At 38.1% G+C, this 20,608-nt stretch overlaps 1 long non-coding RNA gene across 1 annotated transcript in view; it reads left to right on the plus strand.

The window, feature by feature from the left end:
• LOC309647481 overlaps positions 1 to 20,608 on the plus strand; it is a 214,518-nt gene that overhangs the window by 41,518 nt on the left and 152,392 nt on the right. The window contains exon 2 of the long non-coding RNA XR_014256068.1: positions 20,290 to 20,427. This is a non-coding gene — a long non-coding RNA (uncharacterized lncRNA). The remainder of the gene's footprint in view (positions 1 to 20,289; positions 20,428 to 20,608) is intronic.

The following is a 20,608-nucleotide window of genomic DNA, read 5'->3' on the forward strand; positions in this document are numbered from 1 at the left end:
TCCATGTGTTTGTATTTTTTCCAGATTTTTTACTGTAATTGATATCTAGTCTCATAGTGTTGTGGTCGAAAAAGATACTTGATATGATTTCAATTTTCTTAAGTTTCCTGAGGCTTGATTTGTGACCCAAGATATGATCTATCCTGGAGAATATTCTATGAGCACTTGAGAAGAAAGTTTATTCTGTTGTTTTTGGATGGAATGCCCTATTAATATCAATTAAGTCCATCTTTTTTAATGTATCATTTAAAGCTTGTGTTTCCTTATTTATTTTCATTTTGGCTGATCTGTGTATTGCTGAAGGGGGGTTGTTAAAGCCCCCTACTATGATTGTGTTACTGTCGATTTCCCCTTTTATGGCTGTTAGCATTTGCCTTATGTATTGAGGTTCTCCTGTGTTGGGTACATAAATATTTACAATTGTTATATCTTCTTCTTGGATTGATCCCTTGATCATTATGTAGTGTCCTTCTTTGTCTCTTGTAATAGTTTTTATTTTAAAGTCTATTTTGTCTGATATGAGAATTCCTACATCTGCTTTCTTTTGATTTCCGTTTACATGGAATATCTTTTCCCATTCCCTCACTTTCAGTCTGTATGTGTCCCTAGGTCTGAAGTGGGTCTCTTGTAGACAGCATATATATGGGTCTTGTTTTTGTATCCATTCAGCCAATGTGTGTCTTTTGGTTGGAGCATTTAATCCATTTACATTTAAGGTAATTATTGATATATATGTTCCTTTTACCATTTTCTTAATTGTTTTGGGTTTGTTTTTGTAGGTCTTTTCCTTCTCTTGTGTTTCCTGCCTAGAGAAGTTCCTTTAGCATTTGTTGTGAAGCTGGTTTGGTGGTGCTGAATACTCTAAACTTTGCTTGTCTGTAAAGATTTTAGTTTCTCTGTCAAATCTGAATGAGATCCTTGCTAGGCAGAGTAATATTGGTTGTAGGTTTTTCTCTTTCATCACTTTAAATATGTCCTGCCACTCCCTTCTGGCTTGCAGAGTTTCTGCTGAAAGATCAGCTGTTAACCTCATGGGGATTGCCTTTTATGTTATTTGTTGGTTTTCCCTTGCTGCTTTTAATATTTTTTCTTTGTATTTAATTCTTGATAGTTTGATTAATCTGTGTCTTGGCGTGTTTCTCATTGGATTTGTCCTGTATGGGACTCTCTGCGCTTCCTGGACTTGATTGACTATTTCCTTTCCCATGTTAGGGACGTTTTCAACTATAGTCTCTTCAAATATTTTCTCAGTCCCTTGTTTTTTCTCTTGGTCTTCTGGGACCCCTATAATTCAAATGTTGGTTTATTGAATGTTGTCCCAGAGGTCTTTGTCCTCAATTCTTTTCATTCTTTTTTCTCTATTCTGCTCTGCAGTAGTTATTTCCACTATTTTATCTTCCAGGTCACTTATCCGTTCTTCTGCCTCAGTTATTCTGCTATTGATTACTTCTAGAGAATTTTTAATTTCATTTGGTGTGTTGTTCATCATTGTTTGTTTGCTCTTTATTTCTTCTAGGTCCTTGTTAAACATTTCTTGTATTTTCTCCATTCTATTTCCAAGATTTTGTATCATCTTTAGTATCATTACTCTGAATTCTTTTTTAGGTAGACTGCCTATTTCCTCTTCATATGTTTGGTCTGGTGAGTTTTTACCTTGCTCCTTCGTCTGCTCTGTATTTCTCTGTCTTCTCATTTTGCTTAACTTACTTTTTTGGGGGTCTCCTTTTTACAGACTGCAGATTCATAGTTCTCATTGTTTTTGGTGTCTGCCCCAGTGAGTAAGGTTAGTTCAGTGAGTTGTGTAGGCTTCCTGGTGGAGGGGACTGGTGCCTGTGTTCTGTTGGATGAAGCTGGATCTTGTCTTTCTGGTGATCAGGACCACATCTGGTGGTGTGTTTTGGGGTGTCTGTGAACTTATTATGATTTTAGTCAGCCTCTCTGCTAATGGGTGGGGTTGTGTTCCTGTCTTGCTAATTGTTTGGCATAGGGTGTCCAGCACTGGAACTTGCTGGTCATTGAGTGGAGCTGGGTCTGAGCATTGAGATGGAGATCTCTTGGAGAGCTTTTGCTGTTTGATATTACGTGGGTCTGGGAGGTCTGTGGTGGACCAATGTCCTGAACTCAGCTCTCCCCCCTCAGAGGCTCAGGCCTGACACCGACCCAGAGCACCAAGACCCTGTCAGCCACACAGCTCAGAAGAAAAGGGGAAAAAAAGAGAAAGAAATAAAAATAAAATAAAGTTATTAAAATAAAATATAAAAAAAATTATAAAAAATAAAATATTAAAATTAATTTAAAAAAGAAAGAAAGAAAGAAGAGAGCAACCAAACTAAAAAAAAAAATCCACCAATGGTAACAAGCACTAAAAACTATGCTGAAAAATACAACAACAAAAATGGACAGGCAGAACCATAGGACAAGTGGTAAAAGCAAAGCTCTACAGACAAAATCACATAAAGAAGCATACACACACACACACTCACAAAAAGAGAAAAAAGGGAAAATATATATATATATATAAGAAGAAGAGAGAAGCCAAATCAATAAACAAATCTACCAAGGATAATAAGCTCTAAATACTAAACTAATATAAACATAAAACCAGAAACAAATTAGATGCAGAAAGCAAACCCCAAGTCTACAGTTGCTCCCAAAGTGCACCCCCTCAATTTTGGGATGATTTGCTGTGTATTCAGGTATTTCATAGATGCAGGGTACATGAAGTTGATTGTGGAGATTTAATCCGCTGCTCCTGAGGCTGCTGGGAGAGATTTCCCTTTCTCTTCTTTGTTCGCACATCTACTGGGGTTCACCTTTGGGTTTGGCTCTGCCTCTGCGTTTAGGTCACCTGAGGGCATCTGTTCCCCGCCCGGACAGGATGGGGTTAAAGTAACAGCTGATTCGGGGGCTCTGGCTCACTCAGGCCTTGGGGAGGGAGGGGTACGGAATGCGAGGCGAGCCTGTGGTGGCAGAGGCTGGCGTGACGTTGCACCAGCCTGAGGTGCGCCATGCGTTCTCCTGGGGAAGTTGTCCCTGGATCACGGGACCCTGGCAGTGGCAGGCTGCACAGGCTCCCGGGAGGGGAGGTGTGGATAGTGATCTGTGCTCACACACAGGCTTCTTGGTGGTGGCAGCAGCAGCCTTAGTGTTTTATGCCCATCTGTGGTGTCTGCACTGATAGCCGTGGCTCGCACCCGTCTCTGGAGCTCGTTTAGGCGGTTCTCTGTATCCCCTCTCCTCGCGCAGCCGGAAACAATGGTCTCTTGCCTCTTAGGCAGTTCCAGACTTTTTCCCGGACTCCCTCCTGGCTAGCTGTGGTGCACTAGCCCCGTTCAGGTTGTGTTCACGCAGCCAACCCCAGTACTCTCCCTGGGATCCGAGCTCCGAAGCCCAAGCCTCAGCTCTCAGCCCCCACCCGCCAGGCGGGTGAGCAGACAAGCTTCTCAGGCTGGTGAATGCTGGTCGCCACCCATCCTGCATGCGGGAATCTCTCCACTTTGCCCTCTGCACCCCTTTGCTGCACTCTTCTCCATGGCTCTGAAGCCTACCCACCCCTCCCCCCGCCTCCGCCAGTGAAGGGGCTTCCTAATGTATGGAAGGTTTTCCTCCTTCACAGCTCCCTCCCAGAAGGGCAAGTCCCGTCCCTATTCTTTTGTCTCTGTTTTTTCTTTTTTCTTTTGCCCTACCCAGGTACGTGGGGAGTTTCTTGCCTTTTGGGAGGTCTGAGGTCTTCTGCCAGTGTTCAGTAGGTGTTCTGTAAGCGTTGCTCCACATGTAGCTGTATTTTTGATGTATTTGTGGGGAGGAAGGTGATCTCCACGTCTTACTCCTCTGCCATATTGAAGGTCCCCCCCGCCACCGAACTCTTCAAAGATAGATTTGAGTCAATGGTAGAGGAAATCTTTACTTAAAGATTAATTTTGTTTATGGACAAAACCTAGGAGTTTACACTTTTCATGTGCTCTCCCTCCCTTCCATAATTCAGTCCAGGGCATCTCAGTAGATACTGATTGATGTAAATAAGACATTGTTTTTCTTTTAAATGTTTTATCAAAGCTCTCATGAATTTTCACATTCAAAGCATTTGTGAGCCAGGTGGGCCTGAGATCAGATTGAGAGGGGAGAAGCTGTTCACTTTGGAATGGATCTAACAAAGACCAAGAATAAGTTAAATTTCACTCAGTTGGGAGGTGGGTTACACATGTGTAATTTTTATTTGTAAAATAAACCTTTGGTAAGTTAAATGCTGAAGAATTATGACAGGCTTTGCTCTGAAGTGTCAATCTGAGAATTGACCAGAGAGATGGCAAATGAATTAAGAATTTTCCTTTCCAGTGAAATCTCTTTTATCACAGTTCCTTAGGAGATTTTACATTGTGCATATCGAAAAGAATGAGGATTAATTTAATTGTCCACTTTCTGTTGCTTATTCTTTATCTATTTTTTATCTGAAAGAAAACACTGAGTTTTTTTTGCACAACTAACAATTTTGTTAAGTGAAACTATGGTGAAAATAGGATGTTTTTGTTATTCAAAATGTTCTAATCTATATAAGGAGTATGTTTTCTTTATCTGAGGCAATACACATTGACTTACCTATCTTAATATACTAAAAATATATGAAGGTGGGTAGTGAAATGGTATCATCTAAAGTTGAAATTTGCTAAGTGATGAGTTGATTGAGTTTGTAAGGAGATCAAAAAAATAGAAAAATAGTTTTTTGAATCTGGAGTAAAATGTCTTTTATGTTTGGAGAAGTTTGTGTGGAGGGAAGGGAAGGGGGATTCGGTTTGGGGAGGGTGAGAAATCAAAGGGTTTTAAAACTCAGACTTAAGTATTTCCTTGCAACCATCCAGTGGTCCTGCCTTTGCTACACACTGAGTCCTTCTACTCAAGTCTGATTTCACAGTTTTGAGTCCTCAACACTGGCACCTCCCAGCTCCCACACTTTATCAGAAGTCTTGCTGATCTAGGAATCAGGCTGCTGGAGCTGAGATTCTCTCCTGATTGTCAGCTAAAGAAGGTGTGATAGAGTAGAAAACAGGATTTCCACACAGGAGACCTGGTTTTGAATCCTGTTTTTTAATCCTAACACTTATTAACTCTGTGACCTTGGTAAGTTATCTCTTTTGTGCTTCAGTTTTCTCACTATAAAATGGAAGTACTGCACAGTTTTGTTTCAAGTATTACATAAAATAATATATATAAAAACATTTAAAAGTGATTTGTAAGTAGTAGGGACTCAGTCTTTTTCTTTCTTTCTTTCTCTTTATTTTTTGTAAAGAGCACCTTGTTCAGCCAGTCATCGAAGCACCTCCTCTGGGTGGTGGTGTAGATTCCAATGGTTCCCTGGAGATATTTCACAAATATTTTATTATTTTGAAATAACAAATGAGCAGAAGAATTAAGGACTTTGTATGTGCATACGCCTGCATATACCTATATATGTATATGTGTATATATGTGTGTGTGTATATATATATATATATATAATATATTTTTGAGGGGACGTCTTGTCTTTTCCTTCCTTCTTTTTCCATATTTCTCAGACTGGACTAGTTCAAATGTGGACATTGGCATAGGGCTGCTCACAGGGGCCCTGGACAAAGTTTTGAATTTTGTTTTGGTAGCAACTTTTTGGTATCCCTTCATGTGTGAGCCCCACTTTTGCTTCTCACTATTTTCCAATTCTGTCTCTAGGGATGACCAGCCTATCATGCTGCCTGTGGCAGTCAATGAGGCCAAAGATCTCAAAAACCCATTTCTGAAGACCTAGAACATGAATTAAGTTTGCATTTCCCAGGAGGAATTTCTCTTTGTAAAGAGGAGTGGGTTAGCCCATTTGGGAGGATAAGCAGGGCTGGGAAAGGCCTTCTCTACTTGTTCTCTTCCTCCTAAGTGCAGTCTCTTCCAGGATTTGCCAGGGGAAGCAAGGATTTGCAGATGTAGATAACAGACATGATTTATTTGACTTGCATAAAATTTAAAATATGAATTAGCTGCAAAATTTTCAAATTCAATAGATTTAGATTCAGGTTTCTCCTAGAAAGATCTGGCAACATCTGAACAGGGTAAGGATCGATGGATGACAAATAGCTGCCTTTGGAAGGGCAAGTGATCCCCAGATCAGACAGTTCTCCCCTGCCTTGTGTAATTGCCTAAATTAGCTGTTTGGCCCTTGTAGACATTTGGATTTGTGACACCCAGTCTACACTTAGCATTGCTTACCCACCTCTACCTGTCTTGGCCACATCTTCCCTCTTCCTGCCCTGGCATCCACCCACCCATATATGTTTTTCTAACAGAGCCCCTGAGCTCAGTAAAAACAAGAACTGGTTGTCAGAGAAAGAATAGTGTTTACCATGGCAAACCAATGATATTCAAAACCACAAACCATAATTCCAGAAATGCTAGTTCTGTTTCTTGTTTCTTATGAGAAGTGAATAATCTTATTTTGGAAGTTAAAACTATAATTAGAACATTACAGTGGTAGTAGTAGTATGGAATCATTTAAAAAGCAGTGAAAATGATAAAGAGATTGGAATTAAAATGATGTAAAGAGATAAATCAGGCAAATTCTCACCAAAGAAATAGCTGTATTAATTTATTAAAAAATAAACTTTTAAGGCAAAAAAGCATCACTAGAGATAAAGATAACATGCTCAGTGCCTTTGAATGATGTAGCAGTACTAAAGTTATATGCTCCAAATAATACAGTTTCAAATGTATAAAGCAAAATCAACAGAACTGTGAAGGGAAATAACTTTACAATCATAGTGGGAGATGTAACAGAAGTAGTTAACAACAGACCTAGGTAACTAAGTAACAGGACTAGTTAACAACAGAATCAATAAGGAGAGAGAAAATTGTGAGCAACATATTAACAAATTTGATCTAATGGTCACATATATTACATCCAAGAAGTGAAGAATACATTTCTTTTTAAGAACAGATGGATCATTTATAAAAATTGATGTATCCTTTGCCATAATGGAAGTCTAAACAAATTTAAAATAGTAAAATCATACACAACATGTTTTCTGACCACAAATGCAATTAGGTTAAAAATCACTAAAAAAAAAAAAGATAAATAGAAAAAAATAAATATATGTTAAAATTAAGAAACAAGGTTCTAAATAACCCATGGGTCAAAGAATAAATCATAATAAAAATTAGAAAATATTTAGAATCACACCTAAAAAAAGATACTGTGTATAAAAACTGATAGGGTGTAACCAAAACTGTACACAGAGGAGAATTTTTAGCCCTAAATTTATATTTCAGAAAACTTTAAGCTAATGCATTTGAAAATATAAATGAATTTCTAGAAAAATATAACTTCCAAAAACTGACTCAAGAAGAAATAAAAAGCCATCCTACAAAGAGCATTTAAGGTCCAGATAACTTTACGAGAAGTTTTACAAAATCTTCAAGAAACAACTATACAATACTATACAAACTTAGAGAATAGAAAAAGAGGAGTAATGTTTAGAATAAAAACTGCTTAGAATCAATATAAAAAAGACAGTCCCATAGAAAAAGAGGCAAAAGACTTGAACATCTTCACAAAAAGAACATTTTTTTTGTATTTAAAAAATTTTTTAAACAGCTTTATTGGGATATAATTGATATACAAAAAAAACTGGACATTATTTATTTATTTACTTTTTAAAAAATTAATTAATTAATTTATTTTTGGCTGTGTTGGGTCTTCGTTTCTGTGCGAGGGCTTTCTCTAGTTGTGGCAAGCGGGGGCCACTCTTCATTGCAGTGCGCGGGCCTCTCACTATCGTGGCCTCACTTGTTGCGGAGCACAGGTTCCAGACGCGCAGGCTCAGTAGTTGTGGCTCACGGGCCCAGTTGCTCCACGGCATGTGGGATCTTCCCAGACCAGGGCTCGAACCCGTGTCCCCTGCATTGGCAGGCAGATTCCCAAACACTGCGCCACCAGGGAAGCCCTGGACATATTTAATGTATACAATTTGCTGATTTTGGAGATATGCATACACCTGTGAAACCATCACCACAATTAAGGCAATAAAATATCCATTACCTCTAAAAGTTTCCTTCTGCTCCCCCCCTCCTTTTTTGTGGTAAGAACCCTTAACATGAGATCTATCCTCTTCACAAATTTTTAAGTGTACAGTATTGAATTGTTAATGATACTATGTTGTACAGTAGGTCTCATGAACAGATCCTCAACCTCAACTTCTCCTCTCCCCTCCCATCCGCCTTTGCCCCCCTCTCTTGTCCAGGGACCCCAGTGGTCTTATTCATCAGCAAATTCCCAGATCATAGAAAATGGAACAGGATCTGGCCCATACTAGTCCTTCAATAATATTTATGTAAACTGCAAATAAATACATGTAGGTGAAATCATCCAAGCAGAGGAGAGAAATCTCGAAGAGAAAGTAAATGGAATAAGAAGAGAAGGAGGCCAAAGGTGAGACTTTCCAGAACATTAACCTGCAGGAGGTGGTAGAGTTCAGGAGAAGGCCTGTAGAGTAGCCAGAATGTAGAAGGGAGGCCAGGAAAGAAGTATATCAGTAACAACTAGGATCTTTTGCCTGCAAGGGACTGAACATCTAGCTAAGAGTGGCTTAAACAATAGGGGCTTATTATCTCACATAATAGTCTGGAGGTAGGTAGTTCCAGGGTTGATTAATTCAGTATTTCTTCAATGTCCAAGCTTTACATTGGCTTCTGGTGATTCTCCTGGTTTTCTTCTCATGGTCACAAAAAAGACTGTGACAGGGCCAATTGGCAAAAACTGAGTTTAAAGACAAGAATTATACATCAGGAGGAACATATCCTCAGGTTCCATTGGCCAGGACCAACTCCTAAACCAATGACAGCAAAGGGGAATGAGATTCCCTTGATTTGTCTAGACCAACACGGTTCATCTCTTGGGGCTAGGATAGGGGATTACTTCCTCTGAGCATACCGCTGCCCACACCTGAACACAGCTGGCAATGTGCTAGCAAAGAAGTAGGGGTGTGTTCATGGAAACTGGGGTAATGTCTACTGAGGAGACAACCAGCAGGGTATTCTGTCACAGGATTCAAGGAAAGAGATGTTCAAGGAAGGAGTCAGTTGGGTCATTTGTGACTGAGAAGTCATTCATATAAGACAAGGATTGAATGGGACTATTGGATTTCACAACAAAGAGAACATTGATGGTGGTGGTGAGAGCAATCGCTGTGGAGTTGGCAGAGGAAATTAGGCGGAAGAGACCCGGTTATGGTGAGTTAAAAAGTAAATGGGGGATGAGAGGGTAGAGGTACGGAGGGAAGGCAAATTGTCCAAGGGTCTTGGTTATGAGGTAGATGAGAGACAATGGAGCTGGCCTGGGTCTCTGTCCTGTTCCTGGAATCCTATTCATTATGCTTCCCAGCCAGGACTGTGTTGGCTGTGCCATTCCCCGCCTACGTATTTCAGGAGTTTTTGAATAATTCCCAGATCTGATAATGTTAGTTTATTATCCATTCCTCTGACCATTCTAGTTACTTTTCTTTGACCCTCCTTAGTGCCAACATTTCCTTCGTCGGATGTGGCAACAAGAACTATGTGTATGCTTTTGTTGAATTTAGAAATGACTCTTTTCTCATGGTAAAAATGGTGTGTATTCATCATAAAAAAAAGGAAAATAAAAAGATGCTGAAGGAAAAGTAAAAAAATATATAACCCTAATCCACAGAGATCATCAGAGATAACATATTGCTGTTTTTCTTTTAGCTCTCCCCATCCACATTTGTATTTATTTTGTGTAGTGAAATACTATCTTGCTTTATAGCTTGTTTTTTTCCTTAATATTATATGAGGAGTTTCTCATCTCATGAAATGCTCTTGATGAATACAATTTTTTGACTGAAAAATATTCTATTGTATGAATAGGTCATTTAACATTCTGCAGTTAAGGAACATTTACATTGTTTCCAACTTTTGTTTGCTACATTGTGCCTGCCTATGACTTATTATCTTGGGATAGGTTTGTAACAGTGGGATGAGCAGTTCAAAAAGTGTAAGATAATTTTAAGGTTTTTGTCAGGGCAGCAATTTGGTTAAATGTAGGTGCTCTGGGTCATGCTTGAGTTTTAACTCAGATTCTGCCATTTTCTAGGTATGTGGCTTTGGGTAAGTAACTGACCCAAGTCTTAGTTTCCTAATCGTAAAATGTGGATCATAGTATCTACTTCCTGGGGTTTATAATAGGTTAAATAAAATAATTTGCGGAGAGGTTTTAGCACAGTGTCTAACAATAAATATGAGCCTTTCTAGAAATGATGCATCAATTTACAAGTCTAAACAGAACCAGTTTTATTTTTAATCTGCTATCTATAAAGTTTAGCATATGAGTTCTTAAAAAATCTAAAATGATTTATGGCTGATGTGTTCAAAGACATTTATCTTAATAAATTTGGGGTCAGTAAATCTTCAGCCTTTATGTTTTTCCTTCAGGCCAAACATTTCAAGTTCAGAGGTAACATTGTGTTGGCTACAGAATGTTCCCTAGACACCTTCACTGGGTGTCTCTAGCTAGTGCATTCTGTACATATTCTCTTACATCTGACGAAAGCATTTGAATTGATGTGAGTGGTGCTTAGACTACTTATTCCTCAAAGGATTCTCCCCACCTCTAACCTATTTTAGTTTCTATTACGTATTATGCCATCAAGACTAAACAGAGCTATAAATTGGCTTTGAATAAAAATAATGCTTAGATCTGTAAAAAAGCGCTGATACCAAATGTAACCTTTAGGCCTTCTGGAATCTCTCAGAACAGAGAAAAGACAATCTTAGAACCTTGCTGAATGCCAAAGGATTTTCAATAGCTAGTCAAGTGACCTTAGCTCTGATAGTATCTGACGTTTTCACTTTCTGCCCTGAGGCTCAGTTCCAGTTTGTGGAAGTTTTCTGGCCCATGGATTTGCTATAGTGTGGCAGTCATGTAACCTGGAGTTCTAACTATATAATAATGTTCTCAGGATTTGAGAATAATCTTTGGGAGGATAGAATCAAGTTAGTTTACCTGGCACTTTTATGTCCCAGAAATAGCTCCTACTGAATTTTTAGTTACCAAATGGAAACTTAAGTGTTATTTTTTTCATATATAAGCTTATTTCAGTCTATTTTTTCAGTGTATGTTTTTCTCCTTTAATGATAACACAAAATTCAAATAATTAGAATGATTTTTTTTTATTATGTGATTCCCCACCACCCGCCCCCCTGGAACTTTAATTTCTGTTTCTCTACAAAGGGTTTTGCAGTGGTCTGCTGGAGCTGGCTCGTATTGGCTCATCTGGAACAATTATTAAATTTTCACAAGTTGGTTGAGGTCATGTTGGTAGCTTGAAGTTGTCTATGGTGTGGGTGTTTACACCATAGAAGTCAGCAGTGCTACAAATCAGGACATTCCCCTGTTCACATGCTCCCCTCCCCGCCCCCGCCAAACTGGTTGGTAAACATTTACCAGCAGACTACCGCTTTTCAGACAGTTTTAAAGGAACTAGAAATTTTAACCTCTCAGACTAAAGTTCCATATCGTATAGTTGAGGTAGAATAAAAAGCTTAGTTATCAGGTATTGCACCTTCTACCAGTGGATGTTTGTGAAATGCTATCATTTATTAAAAAGATAGTCATTTAAAATATGACAGATTGAATGTAGGAAGAAAGGAAACCACAAATAGAAGGCACACATTACAGTAAATGTAGAAAAATAGACAACAGAGTTAAGAAACTAGAAAGCCAAAGGAAAAAATTCTTGAAGAGTGAAGGACAGGAAAAAGACTGTACTAAGCAAAATTGACACTAAAATTGAATTTGAGAAGTACAGGGAGGTTAAAAAAGGCATCAGAATGAAATAGTTTTGAAACTGGTCAGTAATACCAACTTGGTGAAGTAATGTCTTCCACCCAAGGTGACATTTGCTGAAATGGAAAGTGGCACTAAAACCCCCAGCCACTGAAAAACAACATGTTTTGCCTTTGGCATGTTGGAACACATTTAGAGAATAGCGTTATGGGTAAGGAACCATATACTTATTGTCCAAACTAGGACTTCCGTGAGTGAAAGGGGGCTCTGTTAATAATTACTTCTGAACAACAACATAAACCAGAGCCATCGAGGCAAATCAGGATGTATGTACACACTAATTATAGGTTCTACCACTGGTAACCCAGTTTCCAACCCAACTGGTTAAAAGAACTTGACCGATAAATATTACAATGAAAAGGTTAACATAAATATTCCAAGAGGCTATAGTGATATTAATTGTTTTCCCATTATGAGAGGGTTAAAAAGTAAAAGGAGGTGATTCATAATAATATTGAATAAACAACTAAAAATATGTGAGGAACTCTGGAGCCCCATCTCCTTCTGGTTTCTCCTGACGTGGTGGAGGCAGTCCTAGGGTAACCGTTCTTGTTGTACTTGTCAGTGTTGAACACTGTAGGCCCAGACACTCTCCAACTTTCAGTTACTCATTAAGTCCTCTTCTTTATGCTGTTTCCTGTAATATTTCTAGGCTTTTTTCTTTGTTCTGCTTGAATGATTAAGCTTCTCAGCGCTCCCGACAGCTGGGTAGGAACCATGTGCAAGAATGGCTGCCCTGGAGAGAAGGGTTCATGAAACTCTATTGAATTCCATGGTTTTACTTCCTCAAACTTGCCAATGTTCATCATAGCTGTTTGTTTTGGTCAGCTTTCAGGAATCTTTCTCAGAGACTCGTATAGGATTTCTCTTGAAAATCCCCAATTTTCTGATTTTTGTGGCTTCCATAAAGGCTTTGCTGAATTACACACCCAACTTGTGCTCCAATATCTGGGCATACATTTCTCATGATACAATGGGGCTGCATTTGGCACTGCAAAGGTGATTTCATGCTCTGGGGCTTTGGCCGTATTTCACAGTGTATTCACTTTACTTTCCAGGAAATGGGTCGAACTTTAAAAATTCAGTATCAGAGGCAAGGGTCTCAAACATTCTTTTTCTTGGAACTCTCTTCACAAGTATCTTCCTAGAAATCTTAAGGTCATTTTTCTGTAAGGAAATCTCTAGTAAGACTGTGTTCCCATTCCCTTCATCCTGAACATCAAGTGAGCGTGTCAAATGGCACTGTGTAACAGACCTTTCTGTGATGATGGAAATGTTCTAGATCTGGGCTGTCCGATATAATAGCCATTTTCTACACGTGGCTACTGAGTATTTGAAATGTGGCTAATATGACTGAAAACTAAATTTAAAATTTAAGTTCATTTAAATGTAAATAGCCACTTAGAGCGAGCTGCTACTGTATTGAGCAGTACAACTCCATACCAACCCAGTGGCTATAAGCTCTGTCTATTCAGTGATGCCCTTGTTGCAGTTCAGTTCAGCAATACTTCCCAAGCATGGAGTGATCTTTAAGGGCCCACATTGATCTGAGATCATTTCAAAGTCTCACTGCAATTTCCCACAATATCAAGGAGTTGAAATCAAGAGGGGTCAGCTAGTCTATGGTGTAGCTGAATATTGCACTAGAATTTGGACTATTCCTGGTCAAACGCCTTCTCCCTCAAAGATTATAAATATTTCTGAAGGCTCCCCAATCTAATGTAAGAATAAAAGAATAGGGTTCACGATAGTACTATGAATACTGTGAGTACTGTTTATGCTATTCGTAACAACACTATGAATAATGTCATCACCTCTGACTCATTTTTGTAACCAATGCAACTTCCAAGTCTTCTTTGTCCTTGGTAGTGACTGATTACAGGTCGGAAGTGGTCTGCACTGCAGCCATTGACGGTGCAAATGCTCCCTCCACAGGGCTGGGCAGAGAGAGCGCCCACCCTAGCCATGATCCCATGGCTGGTCCCTTTTCTGCCGATGCCATTTTCCTCTTTTGTAGACGTGTCATCATGTACTCACAGGTCCTTCCTTAACATTTTTTTAAACAACTTTATTAAGATATAATTTGCATGCTATGCAATTTGCCAATTTATATTGTAAAATTCAATGGATTTTGTTTATTCACAGAGTTGGGCAACCATTACCACAATCAATTTTAGAATACTTTCATCATCCACAAAAGAAACCTTGTACCCATAAGTAGTTAATTCCCGTTTCTCCTCATCATATCACTCCCAGTACTAGGAAACAGTCATCTATTTTCTGTCATGGCAGTTCTAACTCTTTTGGAGGTTTCACATACATGGAATCATACAGTATATGGTCTTTTGTGAGTGACTTCTTTCACTTAGCATAAGTTTTAAGTGTTCATCAGCATTATAGCCTGTGTCAGTACTTCATTCCTTATTATTGCTGGATAATATTCCATTGTGTAGATATGCCACATTGTAGTTTTTCATTCATCAGCTGATGGACATTTGGATTCTTTCGATTTTTTGGCTATTATGAATAATGTTGCTTTGAACATTCATGTACAGGCTTGATATAGAAAGTTGTTTTAATTCCCTTGGGTATATATCTAGGAGTGGATTTTGGGCTCATATGGTGACACTATGTTTAACATTTTAAGGAATAGACAAACTGTTTTCCAAAGCAGTAGAGTCCTAATGAGAACGCCAAATCCTAACCACTAGACCACCAGGGAGCATCGAGTCCTAATGATTTAAAAGCCAGACTGTCTACAGAAGAGAAAGCCTATGTGACATATCTCTCAGGACAGCCATCCTACACCTAATACTTCAGCCCATCCAAATGCATCATAATGATTCAGTGTGTTACGTGTTTGCCGTTCCTGAAATTACACGTTCTTCCCCGCCACCCAGTTTTACTGAGAACTAATTGAAATACATCACTGTATAAGTTTAAGGCATACAGCATCATGGTTTGATTTACATATATTGTAAAATGATTATCACAATAGGTTGAGTTGATATCTGTCTTCTCATATAGATACAATAAAAAGAAAAGAAAGGAAAAAATATTTTCCTAGCGATGAGGAGTCTCGGGATTTACTCCTTTAACAGTTTTCCTGTATATCATACAGCAGTGTTAACTACAGTCTTCGTATTGTACATTACATCTCTAGTACTTCCTTGTTTTATAAGTGGAAGCTTGTACGTTTCGACCACCGTCCTCCAATTTCCCCTCCCCCGCCCTCTGCCTCTGGTAAACACAAGCATCTGATCTCTTTTTCTGTGAATTTGACCTTTTGTCTTTTCGATCTCCCACATAAGTGAGATCATATGGCACGTGTCTTTCTCTGTCTGACTTCCCTCACTCAGCATAATGCCCTCCAGGTCCGTCCACGTTGTGGCAAATGGCAGGATTTCCTTGTTTTTGTAGCAGAATAATATTCCATTTATTACTTCTTTATCCATCCATCCATTGATGGACACTTTGTTTCCAGGCTTTGGCTATTGTGAATTATGTTGCTGTGAACATGGGGGTGCAGGTGTCTTTTCAAGTTAGTGTTTTCATTTTCTCTGGGTATGTTCCCAGAAGTGAAATTGCTGGATCATGTGGTAGTTCTATTTTTAATTCTTTAAGGGTCTTCCAAGGGGAATTTTTTTTATGGGAAGAAACGGTCTCAGGTGGCCATGCTAGGTATCACATGACTCTGGTCCCCGGTTGTAGTTCATTGTTCCAGAGATGGGTACCTGCCCCAAAGGCAGCTGATTCCCAGGCTATCCAGAGCCCTATACCATCAGCTGGCTCCAAAAGATGAACTGTGCCGACTCAATTCTCTCTGTTAGGAATGTGATCTGTGAATCGTAATGACAGATAAGAGGCCAGCCATGGGAGCTGAAAGTAAAAGACTGCTTAGAGAAAAGCAATGGAGTAACGTTGGCACCATGAGGATCACGGCAAACCAAAGTCATGAGGAAGCAGAAGTGATGAGGAAGATGAAAAGACAGAAACTGTGGGTAAGCAGGTAAGAAGATACAAGGCAGGGAACAGATAAACAGATCAGCGTATGAAGAGTCAATCTCTAGCTGCTGGAGAATGATAGACACGGGAAGGAGTAGCAGAGCCACAGTGATGGCAAAGCCATAGAATGAGAAGTACAAATTCCGGCTGCTGAGGCCCTCGGTAACTGGGCATCTAAATGGCCATGGTCCCAGGAGCCTGATTCTGTCTTTCCTTTTCTGTGTGAGACAGGGCTGTTGGCTTCTCTTGGGTTACCTAGTATAGATCTGTATTAGGCAGGGTTTTCTAGAGAAACAGTGTACGTATACTGTTTCTCTAGAAAACATACTATATAAATATTTAATTATTATGTATGTATAATATATAGTAAACATGTATAATTTATATATTGTATGTATATTATATCTACATAGTATATATAATATACGTATAATATGTAATTTATATATATTTATATATGTAAAAAATATATATATATTTATGTATTATTATATTGCATACTATTCTATATCATATATGTGTGTATATAGAGAGAGAGAGAGTGAGGGAGGGAAGGAGGGAGAGAAAGAAAGAGAGAGAGAGAGAAATAGATTTAATTTTAGGAATTGGGTCGCATGATTGCGGGAACTGGAAAATCTGAGATTCGAAATTCAGGTAAGAGTTGGTGCTGCGGTCTTGAGTCTGAATGCCTCAGGGCATCAAGTTGGAAACTCAGGCAGGGTTTCCATGTTGCAATTTGGGGGAGAATTTCTTCCTCTTTGAGGAACCTCAGTCTTCTAAGGTCTTCAGCTGATTGGATGAGTCACACCCACACTGTGGAGAGTAAACTGCTTTACTCAAAGTCTACTGATTTAATTGTTAATAACATGTAAAAAATACCTTCACTGCAACATGTAGCCTGGTGTTTGACCAAACAATTGGGTGCCATAGACTAGCTAAGCTGACACATAAAATCAACCCTCACAAAATCCTTACTAAAAATCTTCTCTTGCTTGAGGCAACTTTAATCTCTGCACTGTTCTCAAGTTTTTTAGCTAGTAAGGATTTGAAGAAGGATTTGAACCCAGAAATCTGACTCAAAACTTGCATTTTTAACCACTAAGAGCTTACATCATTTTGTCTTATATCTATCATTTACTAACTCATTTCTTTATTCAGGAATATTTATTGGAGACCTTTTAAGTGGTTGGCATGGTATAGGCTTCTGGGGAGACAGTAAATAATTGAAATCTATAATACTCTATTTATTAAATATAATATTGAATATGATTAAATACAATGTCTTAGTTAATGCCTATATTAAATATATTTTAAATATAATTAAAATAAAACATAATATATTTAAAATATAAAATTAGATCTAATGTGATAATAGATGGGAGAGGAAGGCAAAATCAGAGGGGCAACTACTGTGGTTGGGAGGTGGCTTTAGGGAAAGTTTCTACTGGGCAAAATTGGATGTTGGATGTGAAAGACAAATCAGCATTAACTAGGTAGGAGGAGAGAGTGGAGAAGCACAGAGGCTGAGAGAAAAAAATCACATCACTGAAATGTTAGCTGGAGGTCTCCATTTAGGATTTAAGTGCTTTGAAATAATGATTTGCATGCCTTCCCTCCTTCCTTTTTTCCTTCCTTTCTCTTTCTCTCTCTTTTTCCTTCCTTTTATTTTTTCCTTTCTTTCTCTCTCCCCTAATTTCATCCCCCAGGCACTTAATTGAGGTCTTATATATCCTACACTCTTTATTAAAATTACTGAATGAATAAATGAGTGAATATGTGACTAATAAGAAATATATACTTCATCTTGATAATCAGATTCTTCCACAAGTCTAGTTACTGCCTTCAGAGACCAAAAAAACTGAGATCACAGGTCTGAGCTGATATGATAGTTTTTGTTCTTTCAAATACTATTCCTTTGATGATGCTATTTTAAATTATTGTTGCCCCTCCCCCCTTTCTGCATAGATACTCAAGGATTGGTTGTGGCTATGAACTAGGTAGGCAGAGGAAGAGCCTGAAGACTGTGTTGAAACTTAGGCTCAAGCAATGGAATGTTGCAGTTGACTGGGGGGAATAGCTGCCACAAATGGCTCCTTCTGGAAGCCAGCAATTAGGAAATAGGAATCTCGGAGTTCAGTTTGAATAGAACCAATGGGCCATCTGGAGGGCCAAAAGGCAAGGCAGTGAATGGTGATGAATATTGCAAGAAACAGTGTGTGTGCATCATACGTGTGTGAGCATGCATGTAATGTGTTAGGAATGTCTCAGTTCATGAATGCTTTCTATTTAAAGGAGTGTTAATACAGAACAGAGACATGGGGAACTATTATCTTGGCTTAAATGGTTATTAAAATGTTTTGATCTTTTAATTATATATTTTAAAATGTAGAAGGAACTGAGTAATTGTATTTAATTCAATGCACAGCTTAAAGGCAATCTGCTTGTAAAAATATATAAGTTTTTTTCCCCTATCCCAATGGCCTAGCACATGTGACATTAAACAGATATGTATGCACTATCGGGTCTGTGCAGAATGATGAAAATAACCAATCATAACTCCTAACTGTAACATTATAGTAAAGAATAGCCCACAGGTTCGTATGGGATTGAAAATTCTTTTCATATTGATATTCTTTAGGCTCTGGCTTGGCACTACTATTGGCTACTTATGAATAAGTTCTTTAGCTTTTCCAAGCCACAATATCTTCATCAGTAAAATAGGGGACCAGAGTAGTTGATCTTTCTAATTCATAAAATGTTGTGTTCATCAGAGAGGTTCATATTTTACAAAGCACTTTGAAAAGTGTAAGATTTCCTACAAAGATTAGAAGTAGAGCTAACTTTCATTCATTCATTTATTTAATATATTGAGCACATTACACTGCTGAAATATGTATAGTCATATATTGTATATGTATAACTATATTATATGCTCATTCTGTGCTAATTGTTGTGGCCACATTGATGAAAAAGACAGATTTTTTTTTTCTGTGTGGTCTGTGTGGTCTCTTGGAAGTGGGTGAAGACAATTGGAAGATTCTTGTGAGTTTCTATGTTACCACTTAATGCGTGTGTGATTTCCACTTAATAGGTGTGTGATTTCAGGTGTATAATGAACGATTATACAGGACTATATCATAGGATGGCTATGAGAATCAAATGTGGTAATTGTTGTAAAATGTATTAAGTGCTATACAATGTGACCCAACTATGAAATATCAAGTGGAGAGAGACAAGAAATTGGAAGAAGGTTGAACCATGGAAACTTCCCTAACCTGAGGACAGGGATAAGAGAAAACACAAAAGAGAGTAGAGTAGAACATTGACAAAGAGGGAGGTAGAAAAGTGAGAGGAAGTAATAAATGGGAAGTATTAATAAGCCAGCTGTACTAAAAAGATTTTTCAGATTTTACCTAGTTTAATATGTTAAATTCATATGTCTTATTCTAGCAATATTTCCTTCAAAATTTAGGTAAAAAGTACATTTTTACTTTTGAAAAAAGTTACAAAAAGAAAAACATCTCTCTGATTCTTGTATAGAAATTCTAAATTAGTTTCTTTCTAGCTTAAAGAAAGGTCAATTATACAAAATCAGTTTGTATTTGCCCTTTATCCTGAGCCTGTCTTTTCAGCTACTTTGCTCAAAAAGATCTTTGCTTTGGACTTGGAGAAAGGGCAAATGGTGTTGCAGAAGAAAGATTCTATCCAGCTGACCATAAATTTCTAGCTGTGTGTGGAAGCACACATTCTGGCTAAGATCTGACACCAAAGCTTCATATTTCTAAAGAACAGTTCTTGCTGGACGGTATGACTATTTCATTGGTTTTGTTGAAGAAGACAGGCAAGATTAAATGCTTCATTGATGTAAGAACAAAGGTAAGCCAGGGGATCTGGCAAAGGTTGAGCCGTATATTTTTAAAGTGAATATGATAGCAATTTTTATGAGTCTGCTAGTCACATTTTGGTTGAAAATCTAATCTTTTTCAAAGACTAAAAGGATAAATGAATACCCTCTCGACAACATACAAGATGTTTAAAGGCAAAACTATTTGATTATTTTTATTCTGACATGTTGAGAAACTGTCATTTTAATCGATACAATGAATTAGTATGGCAATGTATTTGAAGCTTTTATAAAGTAAAAAACTTGTTTGTGAGTGGTTTTGCTGATATTTATCATTATCTCTCTTCTTTGCTCTGCAGTATTTTGGCTTTATAGTCCTTCTCTTGATTTAAACTCTAATCGTTATCTACTTTGAGTCACTCATGAATCTCAAAATATTTTGCTGAATTAGACCCTTTGACATTTAGGGCAAATCTTAATGATCTGGCTTCTTGTGAAGTGACTAATTTTAAAGGAAAAAATGCCGAGTCATACTCACCCTTTCCATGCATGCATTATTTTGTGACAGATTTCTTCTGAGCATAAAGAATTTCTTCTTAGAGAAAGAACTTGGAAGAACACAGGCACCAGGGCCAAAGCATCTACAGGTGGATTGTCTACAAGGGGAAGAGCTTATCTTAAATTTGAGCTGCAATCAAAAATAAAGGTAGATAAAACCTTCGTACATTGTCACCGTAGGAAGGAAAAGCACAAATGAATACGTGCTGCTTTGTATCTCTTTTATATGTTATCTTGCGAGAAAAAGATTTTCCTGGTCAAAGCATCTTTGCTAAATTTATCTCCAGAGGGACACTGCTGCTCAGTCGAATCTTTGCAAGATTTTACCC

Source organism: Balaenoptera physalus (genome assembly GCF_965194825.1).
Source record: "Balaenoptera physalus genome assembly, chromosome: 18".
In the NCBI taxonomy this organism is placed as follows: Eukaryota; Metazoa; Chordata; class Mammalia; order Artiodactyla; family Balaenopteridae; genus Balaenoptera; species Balaenoptera physalus.